General features: G+C 37.7%; 1 protein-coding gene across 2 annotated transcripts in view; it reads right to left on the minus strand.

Moving 5' to 3' along the window:
* Positions 1–25,153, minus strand: part of lrfn1 (leucine rich repeat and fibronectin type III domain containing 1) — a 132,198-nt gene that overhangs the window by 18,404 nt on the left and 88,641 nt on the right. For both annotated transcript variants that reach the window (XM_027138705.2, XM_047820236.1), the window contains one exon: positions 19,495–19,574. The gene's annotated coding sequence lies outside the window, so the exon portion shown is untranslated. The remainder of the gene's footprint in view (positions 1–19,494; positions 19,575–25,153) is intronic.

Genomic DNA, 25,153 nt, shown 5'->3' on the forward strand with positions numbered 1-25,153 from the left:
CCCAGCAGTGGCAGCTTGGCTGTGCTGGGCCTTGAAATCCCGATCCTCCAATCAACAACCCAGAGCCTTAACCAGTTGATCCACCACTGCCCCAATGAATGGTACATTCTACAATAAGAGACTTCAATTGCTTCATCTGCTGCAATTCCTGGCAGTCTGCTAATACACCTGCCAATGTGCTAACACATGCGATGCTGTTTTCTAACACACACCTGCTTGTCCACTAGCACACCTTGCAATGTGCTATGACATTTGACATTGTGCTTACGCACTTGATAATCTGCCAACACACTAAATGTTCTCTCAATACCCCTGGGGGGCTTCAAACACACCTGACGATCTAATAATAAACAGAAAATAAATAGAAACACACATGGAAGACTGGTAACACACATAAAGGGCTGCTAACACATCTGGAAGTCTAGTAACACACATAAAAGGCTGCTAACACATCTGGATGACTGGTAACATAGATGAAGATCTGACACGTTTGGAATACTGGTAGCACAAATGAAGGGCTGCTAACACATCTGGAAGTCTAGTAACACACAAAGGGCTGCTAACACATCTGGATGACTGGTAACATACTGTAGATACAGATCTTATGACACCTTTGGAATACTGGTAGCACCAATGAAGGGTTGATAACACATCTGGAAGACTGGAAATGCCCCGAAAGGGCTGATGACACATCTGGAAGACTGCTAATATACAGTCGATGAAGGGCTACTGACACATCTGGAACACATATGAAGGCCTGTTAACACATCTGGAAGACTGGTAACGCACATGAAGGACTGATAACACATCTGGAAGACTGGTAACAAACATAAAGGGCTACTAATACATCTGGAAGAGTGGTAACATACTGTAGATGAAGGGCTGCTAACACACCTGGAAGACTGGTAACATAGATGAAGGGCTGCTGGCACATCTGGAACACATATCAGTGGCTGCTAACACATCTGACTCAACTCTAAATCTCCTTCTGAACTGCTTGCATATCTGTTTAAACACTAAATAGAGCTAACATATTGAAAAGATTAATCACATTTGCACCAATTACATCATTTTAAAATATAGGTATCTGGTGTAATAAAGCTTGATGTACATCACTGGCTCTGGTCACTGGTCATGTGTCTGCTTAACAACTCGGAGTCTAATGACCGATCTGGAAGGCACACAGTCTCAGACTCAAGCTGCCTCTCAATATGTTCTCGTCTCTAACAAAAAAAAAGCTAAACATGCACCCAATTCTTAAGCGTTATGTCATCTGCCAGATGGTAACTTTCCTAATTAGGCTTTAGATCGGAGATTTGAAAGGCAGGACTATGGAGTGGTAATTTCAGGAGCAGTAAACGAGAAAGTCTCCAAGTGCGGCACTCGAGATGCTTTTACCGAACAGTTCAGCATGGACTGCGGCTATTAGCATGTGAATAATGGGTTGTGCTGAAGCAGTACAATAGCGGTCACGCCTCCTAAATCGCAGGCGCCGCGTGTGGTCGGTTTTGCTAAATGCTCGAACAAACTCGACAAAGAAACTCTATCTCATGTTCTCAAGACGTGACACGGTTTGGCCTGAATTTCAGGAAATAACTGATCGATTAGGTCAGAAATTATGACTCTGAAAGTTTCATTTTGAACTTTAGCTGCTTCCTTTGCTTCCTTTTCTCGCCTGTGAAATGGGAAATTGCCTTTCAGTTGTCTGACTGATGGACAGGTAATGCAATCTTGCCTGCTCTCTCACCATTTTAGGCCATTTTAAACAATTTTAATCCCATTATTTCTCCCTCACTTTCTCCTGATTTTTTGTACTTTCATAGAAGGTTCTGAGTTTATCTGTGATAGTACTGAGATCTTGTTAAATCCTTGTGACGATGTTCAGCTTTTAAATATGGTATAGAGGCTTCACGGTTAAGCCCCAGATGGTTAAAGTGCCATGCATAAGTAATGACTCCCCTCTTTAAAATTTTCCACTGTAGTGTTCACTCGTTCATTCATTCATTCATTTTCTACCACTTATCCGAGCTACCTCGGGTCACGTGGAGCCTCTCAGGCGTCATCGGGCATCAAGGCAGGATACACCCTGGACGGAGTGCCAACCCATCGCAGGGCACACACACACTCTCATTCACTCACACACTCACACTACGGACAATTTTCCAGAGATGCCAATCAACCTACCATGCATGTCTTTGGACCGGGGGAGGAAACCGGAGTACCCGGAGGAAACCCCCGAGGCACTGGGAGAACATGCAAACTCCACACACACAAGGTGGAGGCGGGAATCGAACCCCCAACCCTGGACGTGTGAGGCAAACGTGCTAACCCACTGTAGTGTTAAAATAGCAAATAAAGTGTGACAGAAACAGAAGTGTGTTTTACAGAGATGAGCTTAAAACATACCGCAAAGAAGGTCAGCTATCTAACTAACCAAGCTACTGATTTTTGCTTAATGCTACAGGCAAGAAATTTTCCTGCTCATTTTGCTGTTGAGGAATTTAGGCCAGTGATCCCATTTGAACACATTCAGCACGTCTAAACGACAGGACTGGGCTTGTGCATCACACTGCAGCACATCACAGCCAGGAGAGCTCTTATATCCAACCCAGATCCAACAGTCATGCAAGAACCCTGTGTCACATTAATCCCTTCTACCAAATGGCAGCATTTGTCTGATTCATGCGCACATTTCATGTAATATTCTCACCCATGTAAATCCATTTAACACCAATGGAACTGTGTCGAGCTGTCAAGCGTTCGTGTTTCACTACCGAAAATAATGTTAACATAATCAACATGCATTAGACTTGTATTGACTCACATCACATGCTGTTTTAGATCTGGGAAACAAGTGTTATTCTTTGTATATAAAGAATTCCTCTCATGCAGTCCTGAACTAAAAGACAACAGAAGATGAAGCTGTGAACAATCTATAACAAGACATTGATGGCTAACTGTTTGGCAAACACATAAATATGTCCATAGTGAAGCAGGCTCTATTCTTGTAAGTGGTATTAATTCACAAAGCAGTAACACACTATTAAACCCACAAATTACCCCCTGTGTCCGGGAAACTCTGAGCAGCTACGCCGGCCTTCAGTGTGGACATGAGTTTAGAGAACAGCGTAGGCTAGTAACTCAAGTACAAGCACATGCTTAATCACTCACTCAATCATTTTCTACCGCTTATCCGAACTTCTCGGGTCACGGGGAGCCTGTGCCTATCTCAGGCGTCATCGGGCATCGAGGCAGGATACACCCTGGACGGAGGGCCAACCCATCACAGGGCACACACACACTCTCATACACTCACACACTACGGACAATTTTCCAGAGACGCCAATCAACCTACCATGCATGTCTTTGGACCGGGGGAGGAAACCGGAGTACCCGGAGGAAACCCCCGAGGCACGGGGAGAACATGCAAACGCCACACACATAAGGCGGAGGCGGGAATAGAACCCCCAACCCTGGAGGTGTGAAGCAAACGTGCTAACCACTAAGCCACTGTGACCCCGAAAATTGTTACATTTAAATTTGTAAAACAAGATACAATTAAGATTAGTGTCAAGTTAGCATGATAGTTAGCCAGAGTTAGTGTCAAGTTAGCCGGTGTGCAAAATAACTGAGAATTAAAAATTTGAAAACACAATACATGAAAAAATAAAAATAAAAAAACCTCATAAATCTATTAAAATTGTTAAAAAGAAACTGTAAAATGATTTGTAAAGAATATTTTTTTCTTTAAAAAAAAACGAGCTTAATGTGAAGTGAGCGCTATAATCTGATTAGCAAAACTAATCTTATCTTTTTAACAAATGATAAAGATTAGTATGCTGTTATTGATCAGTCCATAAAACTACTTTTCATTATTAAATAATCTGTAGAACAGTTTGATAAACACATTTGTTATAAACAGTAAAATTGAGATTTGGGATTTGGGAACTAATAATTAAAACAGTTCATGAAAAGGTTAAGGTTTTAATGTTCAATTATAGGGTAATCATAGGAATTTGTAAATCAAGATTAGCACGAGAAGCTAAGTTGTATTGTAGATATGTAGGAAATTGAACTGTGTTAACTGTCCCGGATTAAAATTCTACACAATTTGTAAAAAAAACAAACAAAAAAAAAAAACAAACACATTAGAAATGTAAGTCTTGATACATTTGTATTGTACCTTTTATATTTATTGTAAAAGAACAGAAAAATCTTCAAATATTGGATGTTTTTTTTTTTTAAAGGTCTATAATAAAATTTCAATATTCACCCACATTCAGCCTCAGTCTCCCATTACACACCTCGGTGCTATAATCATCATAAAGCTTTATAGAGACATTACTCCACTCATCTCTGACGTTCCGCATGTGTTCAGATGTTCCATCACAGGGAACAATGCGGGAAAGGTAGTTAAAGCGTCTTTTTATATGCGTAACCTTCATTACGTTAAAATTAATTAGGGAAATTCCTATAAACATTTTATCATGACTAAAATGCACTCAGACATTTTATGTGCTGTACCAAAGAGAAGTGTGAGGGTGTAGTTTTACATTATTATTTTACAGGGGGGAAAAAAAAAAAGAAAAAATCAATTTCGGAAAAGAAGAAAGAAAGAAGAAGGCTGCAAGCATTAGGTGTGAGTCAGTTAACAGGCTCCAAGCCATTTACTGATTAGAAAGAGATTTATTTTGTAATTTATGTTGTGGAATACGGATAATTAAATGAACCACTAATGAAAATGGAAGAATGGAATTAAAATAAAAATCCGTTTTGTTTAATAAAGAAAAAAAAAATCTAGAGATTATATTTTCAAAAGAAAATAAAAAATAAATATCATTTAAATAAAGTTTTCTTTTTAAATAGAAATAGAGGAAAGAATAATACGTTTCTTATTGATAGTTAATTTGATTTAAATTGGAATACAAATATGCAAAAGAAATAGAATAAAACACAGAGAAAATTTAAAAAATAAGTACTTTTTAAAATAAATGATGTTTTGAAATAGGGAAAATTAAAAAAAAAAAATCATACCATGAAGTAAGAGCCAAAAAACAAACAAACAAACAAACAAACAAACAAAAAAACCCAGAAAACTACTTATTAATTAAAAGAAAAAATACAATTTATAAATTTTAATACTTTTAATTAAAATGTAAATTTTTAACAATGAATATTATATATTAGGAAACACATTTATCTGGTTATTAACAATCATCAAGAGGCAGACAAATATACCTGTTGTTCAGCGTAAGTATACAGAATAACCAACAGGAGATATGCTGCAGAGTTACATTCACCTAGACATTGAACTAAAGACAGGAGAGATTTGAGTGACTAACAGGGAAATGTAGAAGGAAGAAAGCGGGACTAAGAGATATAACTTTGTCTGGCAGATGTGTACAAGAATGAGAAAAGTAGGCAGTGAACACACCTTTCCGTACTATACTATACATAGAAACATTTCTGTAATCATTATATTGTTTATTGATTAAATTGTTGTTAAGAACTGGTTGGATTACAAGGCTGAAGCTTCCTGATTATGATAAAGAAAGAAAGAAACACACTGGAGGTCACGTTTTCCAGGAAAGATCATAAGCTCAAGATGGTAAGGAATAGATAGTACAGAGGCATGAAAGTGACCATTGTATATACAAGGTTTTTTTTCACTCATTATGCTAATCCATTCCCTTTGTGTAAGAATCCAAAGAAGAGTCTTTTTAACATGCTTCTTGTGCTTGATGTTCTATTCTGTAAAGATATGTGTGAAAGGAAGCCTTTGTCTATATCAGGAACATAGAGAATACGGTATCAGTATCAGGAAATTCACACAGATTTACTCTCAGTGACAAAAGGCACTAAACTGTGTCTGTTCTTGCTGAATAGCATTTGGAGTGTTGATATTTATCTTAAATTCCACAATGAAAAGCTCCCTAAGATGAAGAAGGAAGAAACTCCTGAAAGGAACCAGACTCAGAAAGGAATCCATCCTCATCTTCAGTGACACCGCAGATTGCGATAATAAATTATGTCCCTTCTTCAACTATATATAATCAAGTTAAGTTGTGTAACTAGAAGCAAATTATAAATTAGCATAATTTCTGAGTACCAACCATATGACATGGAAGTACATTAGCTTTTTTTTTCTGGAATAAAGATAAAGTAAATAAAGTTTATGCATTGTTCTTATTCCCTATCAGATAAAATGTACAGAACCTTTCATCATTTGTCATCAAGCTGATACAGTCAAAAAGATCTTTTTGTAGCTACAAATGTCAACATTTTTCAGTCTTCAAAATATAATTGCTAAGGCCCAACCATATCTTGGGTCACTAATGCCTCTTTTCCACCGGAAAGACCCGGGTGCTGGTTCAGAGCTAGCGCTGGTGCTGGTTCAAAGTTGGTTCCACTGGCGAACCTTCTAAGAACCGGTTTGCCTTTCCACTGGCTAGAGAGCCATCACAGTGCCGAGTGTGACGTCACTGTATACGTGTCACGTGTCCCAGCAACGTTAGCGCAGCAGCGGCAAACGCAAACACAACAACAATGGTGGATGTTGCTTTACTGTTAATGCTCACGGCTTTGCGAACCTACATCGGCATCCAAACGTGGCGAATAAAACGTCTACGTGCAGCTCCGTGTAATCTGTATAAACGGAGGTTGTAATCGATAAAGTACATAATGTTATTTTATCATTAACACAGAAAAAAATTTAGCCTTAGCATGTAGCTACCTACTATCATGTGTACTGATAATGTATCATATCGCGGTAAAGTAAAAATGTATTAAACATTAGTATACTTAAGCTACATTATCAAATGCGCTAACAGTAGCCCCGCCCCCAGCTCCTGACACAAGCGGTTCTTAAGTCTAGACCAGCAACGTTTTGGTGCTACTTAAGAACCACTTTTCCTGGTTCGGAGCCGGTGCTTTGGCGGTCGAAACAGAAAGAACTGGTTCTAAATTAGGCTCTGGCTCCGAACTGCCTCGGTGGAAAAGGGGCAAAATTCCCTTTCTCGGGTTCTGAGAGCAGTGAGATTCACAGTTGTTTCATGTCTCATGTGTCTTTGTTTTCTCATGGGTCTTTTGTCCTGTCTGTTTTTTTTTTTTTTTTAAATGATGTTTGTTCTGTGTTCCAGAGGGAGCCCTCACCAGAATACTAGACTTCCTACTTTCAACAGGAAAGTTCTGTTAGTTCCTCAAGAACCAAGAGGGTTTCACAATTCCACTCGACTACAAACTGTTGTAGAAAAGACATTTACATTATTTCCTGTTCAGTGTCACCCAAAAGAGATGAGGTTCCCCGTGTCTGGTTCTTCTCAAAGGTTCATCCTCATATCATATCAGGGAGTTTTTCCTTGCCACAGTGGCCTATGCTTCTGTGAAGCTGCTTTGAGACGATGTGAATTGTTTATAGTGCTATACACATAAATTTAATTGTATTGAAAATCGAATTGAATAGACTTCGGGGTCACGAGGTTCAACTCAGGTACATTTCTGGTTCTCACTTCTGAGTTCGTGGACATTTAAACGAGGCGCATGCTACCATCCGATGCAAAGTATCGTCAGATCTTGCTGCATACCAAACTATTGCTGTACTATTATGCATTTGTCATTGTGTTTGTATATTTGTATATATGTTCAGTGTTTTTGGATTAACTGTTTTGGATTTGGCTCTCGTCTGTTTTGTTTGCCACGCTGACTGCATCTCTGGTTTTTGACTTTCTCGCCTGTTTAGTCGATGCTGATTGTGATACTGTTCTTTGGACTGTTTACTTTTCTTCTTTATTAAAGCTCATACTACTGCGCAAATGGTTTCTCCCACCTCTTCATTACACCTTGTTTAGTGTTTCTGATTCTGATGATGATATGTTTTTATCCCGAAGACTTTATTATGATTTATTATGCCATATAAGCTCCTGTTCTCTGATAAGTCGTGTACAAACTGTAGCATAAATATGTAATCGTATATAGACACTTAAAGGTGCGGTCTCCGTAGTTTGAACGTCAATGTTGACATTTGAAATCAACAAAACGAACACGCCCCTAACCAAAATGGGTCCCACCCCTGTTTTGATAGCTCCACCCCACACATACACCAGACAAATATAACCCAGGTACTGTATAACCCAGACAAGTATTATGGTGGAACCTGTTGGGGCAGCTGACCGAGGGGATATTTTTTTTTATCAATAAATGAACTCAGTGAGTAATACTATGGTAATACAAATGTGTTTTTCTAGTATTGTGTGTTTTGCCGTGAAAGCTTTATCTCCGTTTCACGCGGAAGACGTTCAGTTCTCCCCAGCACTGGAAAGCTGATCCTATATTAACACGTCCTACTTCTTGCCTTATTGTAAGCTTTTCTTCTCTTTCTTTCTTTGTTTTTATCCTCCATGTCAATGTTAAAACCGCTTTATGCTAATGTCACGCATGCGCACTGAACACTCTCTCCACCCGTATTGACAAGACACGCCCCTTCTGCTCATTGGCTACATGTTTTTTTTGTTTTTTGCTTTGTTTGTCGTCCTGACTCAGTTTTCAGAAGCATTTCTCAAACAACAGAGACCCTACCTTTTTCAAGCACTCTTTGCAAATTAAAACCACCTTGAAACTTGTTAACGTTAAAGTACACTCAATGTGTCAAAAGCTGACTCAAATTTAAAGTGATTTGTTTTCACTTGGGAGACAACAGAGTCATGCCTTCCTGTATGTAGCTACAGTGAACGGTAGCTCACAGTAAGCATGGTTTCTTTTGACACTGATGTAAATTTGACAGGATGTCTTAATGGGAATGTGAGAATAGCTTTACTTCATTAGAAATCCAAACGACAGAAGACTTTTGAAGCCTATTTCTAAGATATAATGTCATTACACGAAACTTTAGATGAATTATTAATTGAAACAGTAAGTCTGTTCATGGGAAATAATTCCATACACATCATTCCCATCACCTCATGTTTAATATTTGATTATATTTGACTTGTGCACATTCTTGTGACTTGTGTTTTCTGGATTTTAAAGCGAATGATCTTATTCAGAGAGAGGAGAGAGAGAGAGAGAGAGAGAGAGAGAGAGAGAGAGAGAGAGAGAGAGAGAGAGAGAGAGAGAGAGAGATCAAAGCAATGCTTGAGTGACCATTTTCCGATTAGGTTTTAGCTTTTAAAATAACTTTAGAGAATGAGATCATGGGTTAAAACTGTGCCGTCGTCACATTCTCTGCAAACATTTTAGAAAAAAAAACCCACGAGGCTCATTTTTCAGGAAACATCCCACCGTGCCAGACGAAGCATATCAGAAACTCGCAGCTTACAGGATGACTAAGATGGCCGCCAGCATGTGCGTCACGCTGATGTTGCTAATGGAGCAAACTCTTGTGCTAGAGCTGCACTGCAGAAATCACACTGAGAGAAGGGCATACGGAAATAATACACCTGTGCAAAAATGCCCACGGTGGTGTGTCTTTTATACTGATGTATTACTATTAAGAAGAAATGGAAACTCTTCATCTGGCATAGCGGCTTAGTAAAAAAAAAAAAAAACACCTCAGGAATGCTAGGAGTAAAGATTTCATCCGCGCGGAAATTACATTGAAATAGGAGAGCTGAATAAAATAATAGTTACCTGAGGATCTACAATCAAAGCCTTAATCTTGGCCCAAAAAATAGTCAAATATTAAGAAATCCAAAATTTAAAAAAAAATACAACGTCCTTCACAAGATGTAAAGCAGCGCTAAGCTGAGAAAGAAAAGAATAAGTCTACCTTATATCTTGCTGAAAAGCATAGGACGCATTGATAACAAGGTAACCCAGCTCCATTTTAATGCCACTATTTTCAGCACCATTAATGCATTTATCTTGTTCCCTGATCCTTTTGTATGCTAGTTTCTTGTGCACCCCAACTCGCTATGATTGAATCGTGAAGAAGCCGTGACCGTATCTTTTTCTTTTAATAACTCAGACTGCTGTATTCACATGTAGAGACGGGAATGATGAGAGAAAATAGGTGCTACTTTAATCCGTGCACATTTAGATCACAAGAAAGCAAAGGAAATTAAAGGTAGTTTGCTGGGTTGTGAGTATCTGTGCTTCAGTAAAACACCACCCTATCATGAACATCACATTTGACTGAAATATTGGTTGGCAAGTACAATTCATTTTAGGAGAGAAAAAAAACAAGAAAACTTGGACCCCTAATCTATCCATCCATCCATCCATCCATCCATCCATCCATCCATCCATCCATACATCCATTTTCTGTACCACTTATCCTACAAAGGTTTCAAGGAGCCTGGAGTCTTATCCAGTGGAATATAGGGGCAAAGGCAGGGGAAACCATGGACAGTATGACAGTCAATCATAATCACAAACCATGTACATTACAAAGATGACAATCAACACCTGTTTTTAGACGAGGGGAGGAAACCGGAGTACCCAGAGAAAACCCCTGGAGCATGGGGAGAACATGCAATCCACCAAACCCGTGTGGTGATGTGAGGTGAAGCTGCTAAAAAAAACAAGAACAAGAGTATTCCAAGCACATTCCAGTGCTGGACTCCGTAATAATGATGATGATAATAACATTAATAATAATTTAAAAAAAAATCTTTATTTTATAGACTTCTTGATGTATCCATTTTTAGACTTTTGGAAGAGAAACATTCCAAAATAAAATAAAATATGATATTTACAGTTTATTCGTTAGCATTTGGGTATAATGGGCATCACTTCAAGCTTGGACTATAAAAATAAAAATCCTAACAAAAAACAAACGAAAAATAAAAAAATCAAAAGAAAAAGAAAGCACTGATACAAAAGAAAAATGAACACATAAACCTTTCTCTCGTTAACACACTCAAGATATCGGAGTTTGGACTTACTGACAGTTCATTCAGTAACAGTTAAGTGTAATTACTGGGGTCACCCAGTGCTTGGACCCCTAAAAAGTATCCTAATCAAAATAAGAGCTTTAATAATACATAATACAATACTAATTTAAAAAATTAAATTCAAAATAAATGAGCATGAAACAAAGCAGTCTTTCAGGGATTTTGTGATTTTGTGATTGCTGAAATAAAGACAAACTTTCGATCAAGCAAATTTTCCAAAATTACCTCCGATTTTCTGCTGACTTGGGGGTAAAGATAGAGCTAGGAGCACAGCTATCATAAAAAATAAGAACATATCTGTCTTTACTAACAGGAGCTTGAAAGAAATATCCTGTGATTGCAATTTCACCAATTTGAGGTTTTGTTTTTTTTCTCAAAAAAAAAAACAAAAAACTAAAAACTAAAAAAAAAAATGCAGATTTTGAAAAAAAAAAAAGACCCCTGCAAAATCAAACAAATCATGGAGGAAGTGACAGATAGATAAATAATTACTTAAGAAAACAAGAAAATATAAATGCTAATTATATAACAATGCTAATAAATAAGAGCAGGGCCACCTTCCTCGCTAGCTAGTTCGTATGTAAACAGTAAAAACAGCCGATATTTCCTAAGTCTAACAGCAGGTATGTATGTGCTTTATTTATTGCTTCTCATATTCCACATCATTCTCCCGGATGTGACAGGGTGCTTTGGGTTTGTACGGCTGCCAATACAACTGCATTCCTTCTCTTTATTGATGATGTGACACAATGCCAATACAATGCCGGCAGCCATATAAATTCAACCAAACATCACACAAGTCACTGGACTGGGCTTTCCTTTGATGACAAACTACTACAAGAACCTCAGAGGAAAATCTCAGCATGTGTTTCATCACTAAGAAAGTGACACAGGAGTCGTATATGGAATAATGTCACCTCGGTGCTACTTATTTCAGTCAGTCACAGTCAGCGACAGTCTGCATTTATAAAATATCATGCACGATATTTTTAATACGATAACACAAATCTCAGATGATTGAGATTTGATATCGTCTCATATTATTACGTGGTGTCATGAGACTGGCGCATGGACTGGAACAAAATTCAAAACTCAAATACATAGATAGTCTAACAAATATTGGAGTTTAATACATAAATTACAGAACTAAAAATACAACTAAAATGCAAAGACAAAACCAAAAACATGAAGCATGCAGCTGAAAAAAAATGGGAGACAAAACCGAGATACGAAAGACAGGGAGGGTATTTAACAGGACACGAGGAACAGGTGTGCAGAGATGGGATAAGGATGAGGCGAGGCAAACAATACGCCCCCTGGTGTTGTATGTATCTGGCATTCCCATGGAAACTTGTGTTTTGATTTATTTTTGTATTTTTTTGATTACTTCATGGTCAATTCAGGCAAGTGCAGTTTTACAAAAATTATTAGAAAGTTTCTTTTTTCTTTCTTTTTTTAATGTCTCTTTCATTTTATTGCCTAGAATCTGGAGGGAAAACCACCTTCATAAAAAGTTATAATAGCACTTATTTAATTTATGGGTCAACAACAAAGCATTGCATCTCAATTTATTAAAACTGCAGCAATAGGATTGTAAGGAAACAGACCTGGCAACCCCAACGTCCTGCCTTCTGACAAAAAAAAAAAAAAAAAAAAACAGAAGGAAAAAAGCTGCAACATGAATGTTTTTTTCTTAATTTATCATTGTTTGTTTATCATTTCATCAGAAGTTTTTTCCCCTTGATAAATTACTTTCTTGCTACTTCCAGGATGACAGTAATTTAAAACGTTAATTTATAACACTTTGGTTTGTGTCCCTGTAAATACACAACGCTTCAAACGCGCATGAGGGATGGTGCGGCATCGGCTTGAGGATATCCCACCGCAACGCGAGGGGAAAAAAAAGATGTACAGAAGACGGAAAGTAAGCAGAAACAGCTCAATGACTCGGGAATCTCTGTAGACCGAATTAATGACAATGCACACTGTAACTTGGAGTAGGTTACAATTATTCATATAATTAACCATAGAATAGCTGCTGTAATTAACTAATCAGGACACGAGTCACTGCGTCAAAGCTCAAACTCAAATAATATGGAGTTACGCTAGAGATAGTTTTTTTGACCATGTAGATAGTAATTAAAATGTCATTAGAGCTCTGGCAGCTAAGAAAGCACAAGTATAACAGCTACAGTCCAGGAAGCATGAAGCCAAGGAAACGAGAAATTCACAATGGGATTTGGACAAAGGTAAATGTGTGAGGAACCATATAAAAATCACAGGAACTCGTCAACAACTTCCTCAAACTCCAGGGCAAAAACGACAGGAATATTTGTCGAAGCTGACGGATTTTATAGTTATCTAAAATTCATAAAACTTGGCTCGGAATTAAACAACCAAGAATGATTTACTAGCACTTCTAACCACACCCCTTTTTCTAGACAAATGGTGTTCTGGCACACGATTAAAACTGTTAATTGGTGCTAGTTGGTGGTTTATGCTAGTCAGAGGTCGGTAGTAATGCACTACAATTACTTTGTCACGTTTACCTGTGTATGTTTTTGGAAAAAAAATTACTTTAATGAGGGCGCACGGTGGCTTAGTGGTTAGCACGTTTGCCTCACACATCCAGGGTTGGGGGTTCGATTCCCACCTCTGTGTGTGTGGAGTTTGCATGTTCTCCCTGTGCCTCGGGGGTTTCCTCTGGTTTCCTTCCCTTCACTACATTCATTTGTATTTCTTTGTTCCTGATAACGCTACTGAATTATATATGGCTTTTCTTGCCCTTCTTCAGCCATTACCTTCCATCATGAGCGCTAGAAAGTGAGCGGTTGTTGCATGATTCAGACTCCTGCAGTGCATCAGGACCCTGATTCCTCTCTTCTCCACCAAGAATTTGCACTGCTTTGACCTGTAAATAAATCCTCCGATGATTAAGATCCCAATGTTCTCATGCCCTTACAAATGGTTTGCATTAATCTACAGTATGAATAAAAGCAGCGATTTCTTATCTATTTCTGACATGAAGGTTAATTTGGCCATGAAAACTTTTTCACACAACTACAAGATTGCAAATGACACTTGTGACTCCTCTGATCTTTTTTAATTAATGGCTCAAAATCTCAGACGAGGTTGTCATCTAACTGTGGTGTGTCAATATGGTGTACCTCAAGGTGTCATTGTAGGCCCATTAACTTTCTGTTTTTCGTGTTCTAGCACAGATTTGGCACTGACAGTTTACAAACCGACAGCGATGTCGGCTTTCACTCGGACTAAAGACGATTCTACTGTACATTTGACAACACACACAAAAAGGAGCTTGCAAGCTTGTATCTGATAATCCTAAATGTTTACATGTTCAGAATTTCAGCAAGAGTTGTCCTCATCCAGCAGTCAGGATCTAGAAGAAATATTTGTAAGTAGATATAAAGGAAACCAAACGAGTTTTCAGGTTTATAAAAGCACTTTTATAAATACACAGCTGCGATTTCAGCAACACGCACCATCCGAGTTGCCATTTTCTCGATTCTCAATCCATGCAAACAAACGTTCTGAATTCCTCAGACTATTCCTAAAACCAATCCCTTGCAAATGTTTTCTCTGATGTTGTCATAGAAAAGGTAGGCATTAGATCATTGGTGCCTCCCGTGAGTGTAACAATTAGCATGTTTTGCTAATCTAACCTGAGAACGAGGCTATTACGAACCTGAGTAGGGAAGATGTAAAGCAATAATTAGCGTGTAAAGTAGTGTGTATAAGTGATGTATTGGCTGCTTGTGTTTCTTGTGAAAAACATTTCAAATACATGCTGGACAGGCCACGCCCACGACTAACAACTGTAGGAGATCCTCATGTGACTACAACTGAGTTATTTTACACTCTAAATGTAGAACAAGTTATAGCCTCAGGCTACGTTGTATCAGCAGCTAATTACATTCAAACTCGACTGCAACATAACTTACGATGTACTGCAACAACCCAGCTGCTAAATCTTTCTAGCATCAACCCGAGAATACCCTTGAGCTGACTTTCTAAAATATCGATTCCAAACTTCTGGGACAAAGGGAAAAGAAACCGTGAGCTCCCGGACACTGCCGTAAACGTCAAGTTTATTTATTAATCGCATTTACAATTACAAACGTTCTTTGTGGTGAAGAAACAGAAAGTAAGGGGAAAAAAAGAAAATGAAAGGAGAGTGTGCACACGCTGAACCGTCTCGCAAGGCAGAAGAACGAGGAAGGGTCGGAGACTCTTAGACAGAGACAAAAGAGGAGGAGAAGTGTGGATACGGTAAATCAGATGGATCCTAAATGGATCTAATTTCCCGTCTACAGTTTCACAGATTCGCCATCCATCAAACATAATACCTTGGGCAAAACTAAAAAAAAAAAATTTAGCTGAAAAAGACTAGAAATAGTTCAGGGGGAAAACAAGATGGTATTTTATCATCTTGGTGGTGGTGTGTGTTTGTGTGTGTGTGTGTGTGTGTGTGTGTGTGTGTGTGTGTGTGTGTGTGTGTGGGTGTGTGAGACATCTGACCCAATTATCTGGACACTACACTTACTATATAATTATGAGCACAGCATGGATAAACACGACGTCAAGCCAGAGATAATACCCGATAACAAGTGCCATGATCACTGTAATTATACGTATTGGCAATCGGCTTGTAATTAGAGGCCATTGGCAAACATGTGTGTGTGTGTGTGTGTGTGTGTGTGTGTGCGCGTGTGCGTGTGCGTGTTTAACTAATTTAACCCTCACTACTTAACAATGACCCACACTGTCGCTTTACACTTTGTAAGAAACATGTTGAAAAGCTTATTGTAGCTCTTAAAAAAAGCAAAAAAAATTTTAATGATGTTTCATGGTTCACTTTGAAAAAAAAAAAAGAAAAAAAAACACTTTGATGATTTTATGAATAAAAGAATTTGCATGAGGTTTTCTGGTATACATATTAAGCTATATTAAGATACAAAATGTGTGCATGAATGGTTTTTTATTTATTTATTATATTTGATAAATGAATGCCCTTATTTCTACATATTGGCCACAACTCTATAATTGCCTATAATACAAATCCATACATGGACTCAATGACACACCCATATTTCCATATATGGTATTATTTCCACAAACGTCTACAGTCATCCTCATATCAACATAATCTCAGTGGACACACCCACATTGCCATATATGGAGTCAAGGCACACTCGTGTTTCCATAAATGTTTCCAAACACTCTGTATTTTAGTGCTTTTATACAACAATTTTATTAAACAAATAAATAAATAAATAAATAAATAAATAAATAAATAAATAAATAAATAAATAAATAAATAAATAAATAAATAGCTTTGCAAGAGATGTTAATTTTATATTTTTTGCCCTGCCCCCTTCATTTTTCCTTGAGTGCACTTTATTTCCATGAACTTGCTGAGTATTGAATAGGGAATTAATAATAATGGCATCATTTTATATGTTAATTACATGTTAATTACATGTTAATTACACAGCAATTACACAATTACGCTTAATGGGTATTGATACACTGCAATTAGTCACTGTATGTTTGTACTTGATCAAGAAAATGAAGTATTAAAATTGACTATTCATCGATGATTCAAGTAGTTAGTGAATGAAATGAGTGTGTATGTGTGTGTGTGTGGGTTTGTGTTTGAGTAGGCAGTGAAGCTGGCTGTCATTGTGTGTGTGTGTGTGTGTGTGTGTGTGTGTGTGTGTTTGTGTGGAGAGAGGCTCAGTATGATAGAAGCCCTGCTGCCACTGAGGAGATAAGGAGAGAGGACACACAGAGTCAGTCAGATACACACATGCACATGCACACGCACACACCTACACACACACTCGGCCACACAGTGAAGAGCTGTGCTGGAATATAAACACATGCACGCACACACAGATACACACGTGCACACGCGCACACACACATACACACGTGCACACAGGTGCACACACACACGCACACACAGATACACATGTGCACACACGCGCACACACACACATACACATACACACGTGCACACAGGTGCACACACACGCACACACATGCACACAGGTGCACACACACACACGCAGACACACACAAAGAGTTTTGGCTATACACAGCAGCATCTGTCCTACACACTGCAGTTAACTGAAATGGACACACACTGCTTACAATAATGCAATAATTCACTACAAATCTCTCTCTCTCTCTCTCTCTCTCTCTCTCTCTCTCTCTCTCTCTCTCTCTCTCTTTCTAAAGTTTACTGTTTCAAATATGGAGCATTTTATCTATTATCTACTAACAAATTTGAGGAAAATGTTGATAGTCCAGACATTTCTGTGTCATTTTCAATGTCATTCTACCTTTCTAAAGTCCATAGAAAAGTCCATAGCAGCTCTATGCTAGCTAGCTCTTACAGTGGCAGCACATTTTAGCAAATATATCGCATATTTTGTTAAATGCTTAAATTGCGCATTGTGTGTTTTTGTGTGTTATGCTGAGCCATGTGTCTCTATGCATCTAAAGAATTTAAACAAAAGACACAATGTGACAAAACTGTTCTTTTTTTTTTATTGGAATTTTTTACTGTAGTCAAAGCTAACAAGAATTAAGCTAATTGTTTTCTTTCGAATTAATTATCTGATAATGAAATGTGCCCTGGTCACAGGTCTTCTGGAAACCAAGAATGCTTTTCAAACAAGTCTGACTCACTCACAGGCTTCAGCTTGTTAGTTGGGTCACAAAATAGCGAGGCAGACTTTCCAGTGTATCCAGTAAATGCTAATTTAAGGGTTTGACAATTCAAGTGACGCTTTCGACAAAAATCTTAACATGGCGCGTGAGCAATAAGCACTCAGCATGAGCTTATTTAGTGCTAGCAGCATATATTAATTCTCCATCTAATTTTCGCATACTGTATAACAACATTCTGGAGAAGTGCTGACGCAGCCCATGCAATCAGCCGAGTAAAGGCACGGACTGCGATCCGAGAGCCTCTCAAGATTTTTTTATCATGTTATAATGTGCGGACGTGGTACACATTACGCCACAGCGACTATATAAGTAATTCAGGTCGATAGCATGAATAAGTACTAACCCTGTCACAGCACTCGAAAGTGCAACATAATTCATATCCTGATCCCAAACCATATCTTACTAATTTAAATCCATTAGCAATGACACACACACACACACACACACACACACACACACACCCACACACACGCATGCAGATTGTCCAGTACTACTTCTGAATGTTCCAGTACTAGTGACTGACACAGAGCAGTTGATAAACAACATATTTATGAAGTCTGCATTAGCTGACAGGCTAAGTATGATGCTAAAAATGCAGCCTAGCAATCCATCGATCGCCTCATTACCCTCCGCAGCGCGGTCGAAAACAGATTTCCAGACTATTGAGCATGCTAATGCAGAAAACATTAGCAAACATAAATTGAAATGCTGCCCACTGGTCTGGATACTGTGTGCCTTTGCGCGACTAGCAAAGAGCAATGATTTCCAATGGAAACTTGTCATGCAAGAAACAGCATTTAAGCACTTTGTTTTATAGCCTTATTGCTCAAACAACTTTTAACTTCTCTCAGAATCATGTGCACCAGGGTTAGATTTGTGTTACTCGACTGCTCCTGTCACAGGTTCACTGTTTTTACAAGCGGTTTAGCAAACACTGCTAAGTGTATTTAATGTGTAACATTTTGAATATCAGGCATTTTCTTAATAAAATACCACCATATTTGAGGAAAAATTTGAGTTGATATTCCACACATTTTTGAGTCCTTTTTACAATTATTTAGCATTTTCAAAGCTAGCTATGTTCCTGGTTAAAACGTTTACTGATATATGATATATTTAGAACATTACTCAGAATTGCTAAATCTCAACAAAAAAAAAGTATTTAGCATTTGAGCATCTGATCCACTTTAAAGCTTGAACGTGTAAACATCTCTTTTTTGCTCCCCTCATAATTTCAAATCTGAAACATAAATAGATATAAAATAAGCACATGCTAATTTGACAGGTGGCGAATTGACTGTGGAAGTCCCTATGGCCGAGCGATTTCCATCCAGATTGCTGGCTAAATCGTCAAAGCCAGGTCGTCTAATCACTTTGTTTTGTTCTGGGAACTGTTCCAATCCTATCAGTAGGAAGATGGGCATTTAAGAAAATTACCATTGCAGACATTTGGGCTGTAAAATAACTGAAGCAGTGAACCAAAGTCAGTTGTCTGTTCAAGCATCATGATTTGTTTACAGAAAGTGAAATTAGTCAACTAAGGATTTTGAGTAGCTTTTTTGCTGTGAAATCAAATCTAATCAAATCAAATGTATTTTAGAAACATGTTGACTTTCGATAAATCCTGAAATACGCTGCTTTGTAGCTACATAATTTATGTGTGAAGCGCAATTTAAGAATGTATGCTTTTTACTTTTATATTTTAGTTTAGCCACTCCCACTTTACCTCACTATTAGCCACTATACCTCGTATCACCTAAACAAATCTCACTGAAAATATCGGACTTCTTAATTCTGGCTTTGTTGAACTGCAACTCTGCTAGCATAAATGTGCTAAAACACTCACCAGAGATGAAGGCTCTTCCTGTGTCACTCATCTCATCATGTTTTCTCCTAGGGAATTCTGGGTAGTAAGATTAATGCCACCTGAAACGCAAAAGAGATAAAGACATTAAGGTACAGCACTGTGGCCTCAATCTAACTGGCCTTCAAGTTTACACTAGTTTTGACCCACTTTGCTTTCCATATTTCTTGTTTTTAACAACATCAGATTCTTGTATTTGAATATTTGACCTCATTTCCTAAATGAAGTCTTGTTTCTTATTAAAAATGTGAGATATATAATGCAGAAATCAGTACCCAGCCCTCAAAAGTGGTACGACAGCGAACATTGGTGTGAATATGGCTCAAGTTTTTTTTTTAAAATCCTGTCAGGTTAACTAATGTTTTGTTCATATGTGATCAATGACATACCCATATTCATATTTATGACCTTTAATGAACACCCACTCAAAATTGGTCTTTGACAGACACACCCACATCTAAAAAAATATAGAATTATACCGCACCCAAATTGCTAATGATATGGAATCAAAACCACACCCACCAGTCCATATGTGTACCCAGTGACACCCACATTTACATCTATGGATTTGATTTCACACCCACAATTCCATATAAGGAGTCAATGTCAAACATGGGCCCAGTGAGACGCACATCTAAATCTATGGACTTCACACTCACAATCCCATATAAGGACACAACACCTACCCATACAATACACCCACATTTCCCAATAGATTCTCCATAATCCACCACCCACATATATGTCTATATATGAATTCAGTTCCACAGCCTTAATTACATACATGGACTACATGGCCGTTTATCAGTGCCATACCTAATCAATCTCCCTGTATTTCCACAGATAGATTTAGTGCCACACCCAGGTCTATATGAACCCAATGTCACACAGATTCATCACATTTACATATCAATATTCAACGCACACCACACACAGATTTCCATATAAGCTCACACCTTCAATTCCATATATGGGCTCACACTGCGGGATGCACTTATTTCCAGGGATTTCAGGACAGCGTAACAGATATTGCGTCATCGGGTAGGCGTGGCCTATTTGATAATCTAACCCTAACCCTAACCGTAGTTTTTGGTTGTTTATTTGTTTTCAAAAATAGTTTAACCGTAAGATAATAAAGCGTAATAGATATAAAATATAAAAACTAAGTGTTTGACTGTTTTGTCCTTAGTCCGTAGGTATGCAATTTTTTTTTAGAAAGAGGGCGTTTTTCCAAGACCTCCAGAAACACGCCCACTTTACGTCATGGTAACGAAACCCCTGGAATTTAGTGGATGCCCTCACACTGCAATGCCAGCTCTGTATTTCCATATAGTGTATGTATTCATACCCACATGTCCGTATAAGGCCTCAGAGACACGTGTTCTTGAAGATTTCCTGAATTTTCCCTTTCATTCATTTTTTTTCTCTCACTGCTTGTCCTAGTTTCCTTGTTTGTCCTAATTCTAGACATTTCTGTGTGTCTATGTGTTTACTTTAGAGTTGTTGGACTTCTTTTTATTGCCATGTTTGCTCTCATTGGATCTTGGACAGTTTGTTGAGTACATATATTGGGTTTTCCTTATTAAACTCTGCAGTACTTTTTCCTTTATTCCCATGTAATATATAAGCTCTGTCACCTTTATTACTTTCTCTACATCTTCCTCCACCTCCGCTGAGATTTATAAGCTATTTCTAGATTTTTATATTTATATAAAAATTTCCATATTTAGTCTTCATTTCCCTATTAAGCAGCTCTTTTTGTTATAGCCCTTGTCTGGTTCTGGCTTTATTTGGCTATTGTAACGTGGAGCTAATTGTATTACATGCAGCGGCATAGAACTGTGCCAGACTCTAGACTGTAATTCAGCTGATGAGAAAAGTAAAGGAGAAAGAAGAAAAAGGAAAAGAGAGATGAAATGCTAACAACATTATTCAGAAGCTCATTGCAACATCGTTTTTAAGAGTACAAGCTGTTCTTACAACCGAACATAATAGAAAACACCATAATGCGACGCCACAATAACAAAACTACGGCGAAGCTCTATCAGTCTCAATGTCAGGACGATAACATCTCATCATCAATATTTCATCACGCCGACCTGAGGGACTGCAAAGTGGAATGTGATGAAAAATTAACTATATTATGAAAAAGAAACTTTGGAGCTTATTGCGCACCCAGGGTAAAGCGCAGCTCATGGATTTTTCTTTAAAATGCAACACAGTACATAGCTCAGCAGTTTCAGTATCAGTCCTATTGATCAGAAAGTTGAAGGAGCGAGGTTCAACCTGCACTCTTGACCAAGTTCTTGACCCTCAACCCGAGTCAATAGCTATAACAGTAAACATCATCGTTTATTTATTAATTTAGTTGGTTGTTTGTAAGGAAAGATTTTTTAACCTGACTTTTTTAACCGTGCTTTTTGTGAGATATGTGAAGTCTATTCAAACTCACTCCACTGCTCAGAGGAACGACTGAATGTCTTACTGCTCTCTTCCACCTACAAGAGCTCAACGATGCCCGTGATTAATTAGTGCTGCTCTGATTGACAGGTAACATCATCGCGCCTACTAAGAGCTTCTAAAGTCATCCAAATCTTATATGAAACTCATAGGAATGCTAATAACATGTCAATGTCATCGTTAAGGCACGGATACAAATCTTGCCAATTCAGCAGCCGACTGCATGCGAGGTTCTGACAGAGCCGAATTTGTCGATATTCATTCCTAACTATGGACTCTTCAGAATCTACTTAACAGTTACAAAAAGGGGGCGGAGCTTGTCTAAATCAGAGGCTGATCTTGAAATTAAGCACACTGTTCTTCTGTGAGATCAGAACGAAATCCAGTGCCACCGTCTGACAGTTTGATATAACTACAAAATGCCAAGTGTGTGTATAAAACTCGACTCCGAATAGAAGGAATTATGAACTATAAACTATATGGGCAGTCCTAACTCAAGCGTTTATGGCTCTGGGGTGTTGATCTGAGGATCAGGGTTCAAGTTGCCACTGTTGGGCCCTTGAGTAAGGCCCTTAATCCTCTCTGTTCCAGGAGTACTTTATCTGACACTGTTTTCTGATGCCAACCTCCAAAGTTGGGATATGTGAAGACAGAATTTCACTGTGCTGTAATGTAGATGGGACAAAATACAGTAAAGGCTTCTATCCTAAAAATCTTGAAGTGAATTTCGACTCTGGATGAAGCCTCTAGACACCATTTTAACCACCAGTTTAGCCATGATAACACACATATTAATGTAAAAATGTGGAAATTTGTAGCTGGTTACACATTTTCTACGATTGATGACTAGATGAGCAAGGTGTAGATAATGGTGTGGGAACAGCTAAGGATTATTAAAAACGTATGCTTAATGAGAAGAGCCGGTTCAGAAAGCTCAACATCTCTGCAAAAATACACCAAAAACACTTATGGCACAGGTTCTTTGAGCCTGAGGCTGGTTTAGTATTGTCTGTTAACTGATGCAATAATTTTTCAGCTGAAGTCTGTCCTTGCTGAGATGAAAATGTCGCTGAAGGACATGGATCATAACAATGCAGCCTGCTTCAACTGGTTTTATAATATAACAATCAGTTATTTTTCAACTTACAAGAAGAAGAACAAGAAGAAGAGTCAAGGTGGACTCAAAAAAAAAAAAAAAAAAGGGCAAGGCCAAGTGCATCATAATCACAATCTATTTTTTTTTCTGTTTTAAGAAACTCTTAAAATTGGATCGTTCGAAATGCTTGTAGTTGAAAAACAGAAATCTTCAAGGTCCGGATGGTCGATCATGAGGATGAGAACTGTAGCTGAAAGACAAATATCACACAGAAAATGGGGAAAAAAACCCTGAATTTAAAAAAACAAATAAAGCATTTCGAGTTGTTTTGAGGAGGAACGTGACGGCATGGAGGTCAGTCGAGTCACGTTGTTGCTTTCTCTGTTCTTGTTTGGAGATGAAGCCTGTGGTGCCGATCTGACCTCCCGGAAAGCTAACATTGATTTGTCAATCCGGGCCCAATTCTATTCATGCAGCCAGTGCAAGATTCCTAAAGCGATATGTTAATGAGTCCTCGCCCATCACCAGGAGGCCAACGTCTGCCATAAAAATGGAGCTCGGTGCTGATAAATATCCAGATATTACTACTGCGCAGTATGAGTGAGTGATTAGCATCTTCTTTTTTTATGTAAGTAATAAACCCCTGTGTATGACACAGTTATAGGAAAATAAATCAGCTCAGAGCGATTTTCCAACGCTGACACGTTTTTATTTATTAAACGATGACACGTTTGATCGGTTTATAGTTATACTTAATGGTCTGGAACTTCCAGGAAACAAATGAGTTCCTGTTCTTGCTTATATTATACTACGTCAAGTTAAATAATTCCCTCATCTTTTTTTATACTATCTTAAAGTTTTGTGAAATTTAATAAAAAAAACAAAAACAAAAAAACAACGTTACTGCAAAGTATAAAACTTAAAGCCGACCCCAAAGACTCGTACTTTTCTTAATGATGTATTTTTATTTTTTTAATTACTTATTTTTTTTTATGATTTTGCTTTAGCAATCCATTCATCCTTAATATTAAAATTACATTTTTTTATTTTAATTTTTTCATTTTAAATTTGTATAATTTCTGTGTATTTTGTCTCCTTTGTCTCTTTTTTTTTAACTTTTTATTAACTTTTTTTTTTTTTTTTTAACAAATCCACTCAATTTTGTATTCCTATATCTTTTTTTTTTTTTTTGCACATGAATTCAATTTTTTTCGAAATAATATTTGTGATTTTCCGGTTTGTTTGTATTATTAGCCGGATTCGATTTCCGAATTTTGTCCCGATATTTTTCAAAAAACAATTTGTAAATGGAAAGAAATGCCGCGTACTGTTTGCCGTGATCTCCTCTGTAGCATGAAGGTCTGAGGCGTTCTCTGTACCGCATGCTGAGAGAAATCGACAGGATTACCGTAGCTCTCTGATCTACAGTCTGCTTCAGTATCTTTCCCTCAGTTCAGTTACATAACACTGCCGTTTTATTAAATCCCCTCAACAGCTACCTGAGCCTCGTCCTCGTCCTTCTCATCCTTTGTTTTCTCTAAAGCATTGTGCGATTGATTTCCTAACCTTTTCACCTCATTCTTATGGAGATGAGCTGCAGGACGATATTAATATACAACGAAATCAACGGCTAGTTTTTCAATACAGTGATGTGCAGGTTACTGCAGAACTCTGTGTGGTTGAATTATTATTATTATTATTATTATTATTATTATTATTATTACATTAAATTGATTTGATATAAAGGATGTGTAGAATGCAATAGTTAGAGTAGTCAAGTTGGACAAAGTGTAACTGGGAGCTAATAATCTTTAAGTGTTTTTATCTAATCATCTGCTGCATTAGATTTCATATGATCTGACAATTGAACAAATTTCGAAAAAATAATAAGTATAAACAAACAAACAAACAAACAAACAAACAAACAAACAAATATGAAATAATTACTGGTTCCCAGTCACATTTATTTATTAACCACGTTTAACATATATTTATTCTATATATATTTAAACAAACACATACACACACACACACACACACACACACACACACACACACACACACACACACACACACACACACACA

Source organism: Tachysurus fulvidraco, chromosome 11, assembly GCF_022655615.1.
Source record: "Tachysurus fulvidraco isolate hzauxx_2018 chromosome 11, HZAU_PFXX_2.0, whole genome shotgun sequence".
Taxonomy (NCBI): Eukaryota; Metazoa; Chordata; class Actinopteri; order Siluriformes; family Bagridae; genus Tachysurus; species Tachysurus fulvidraco.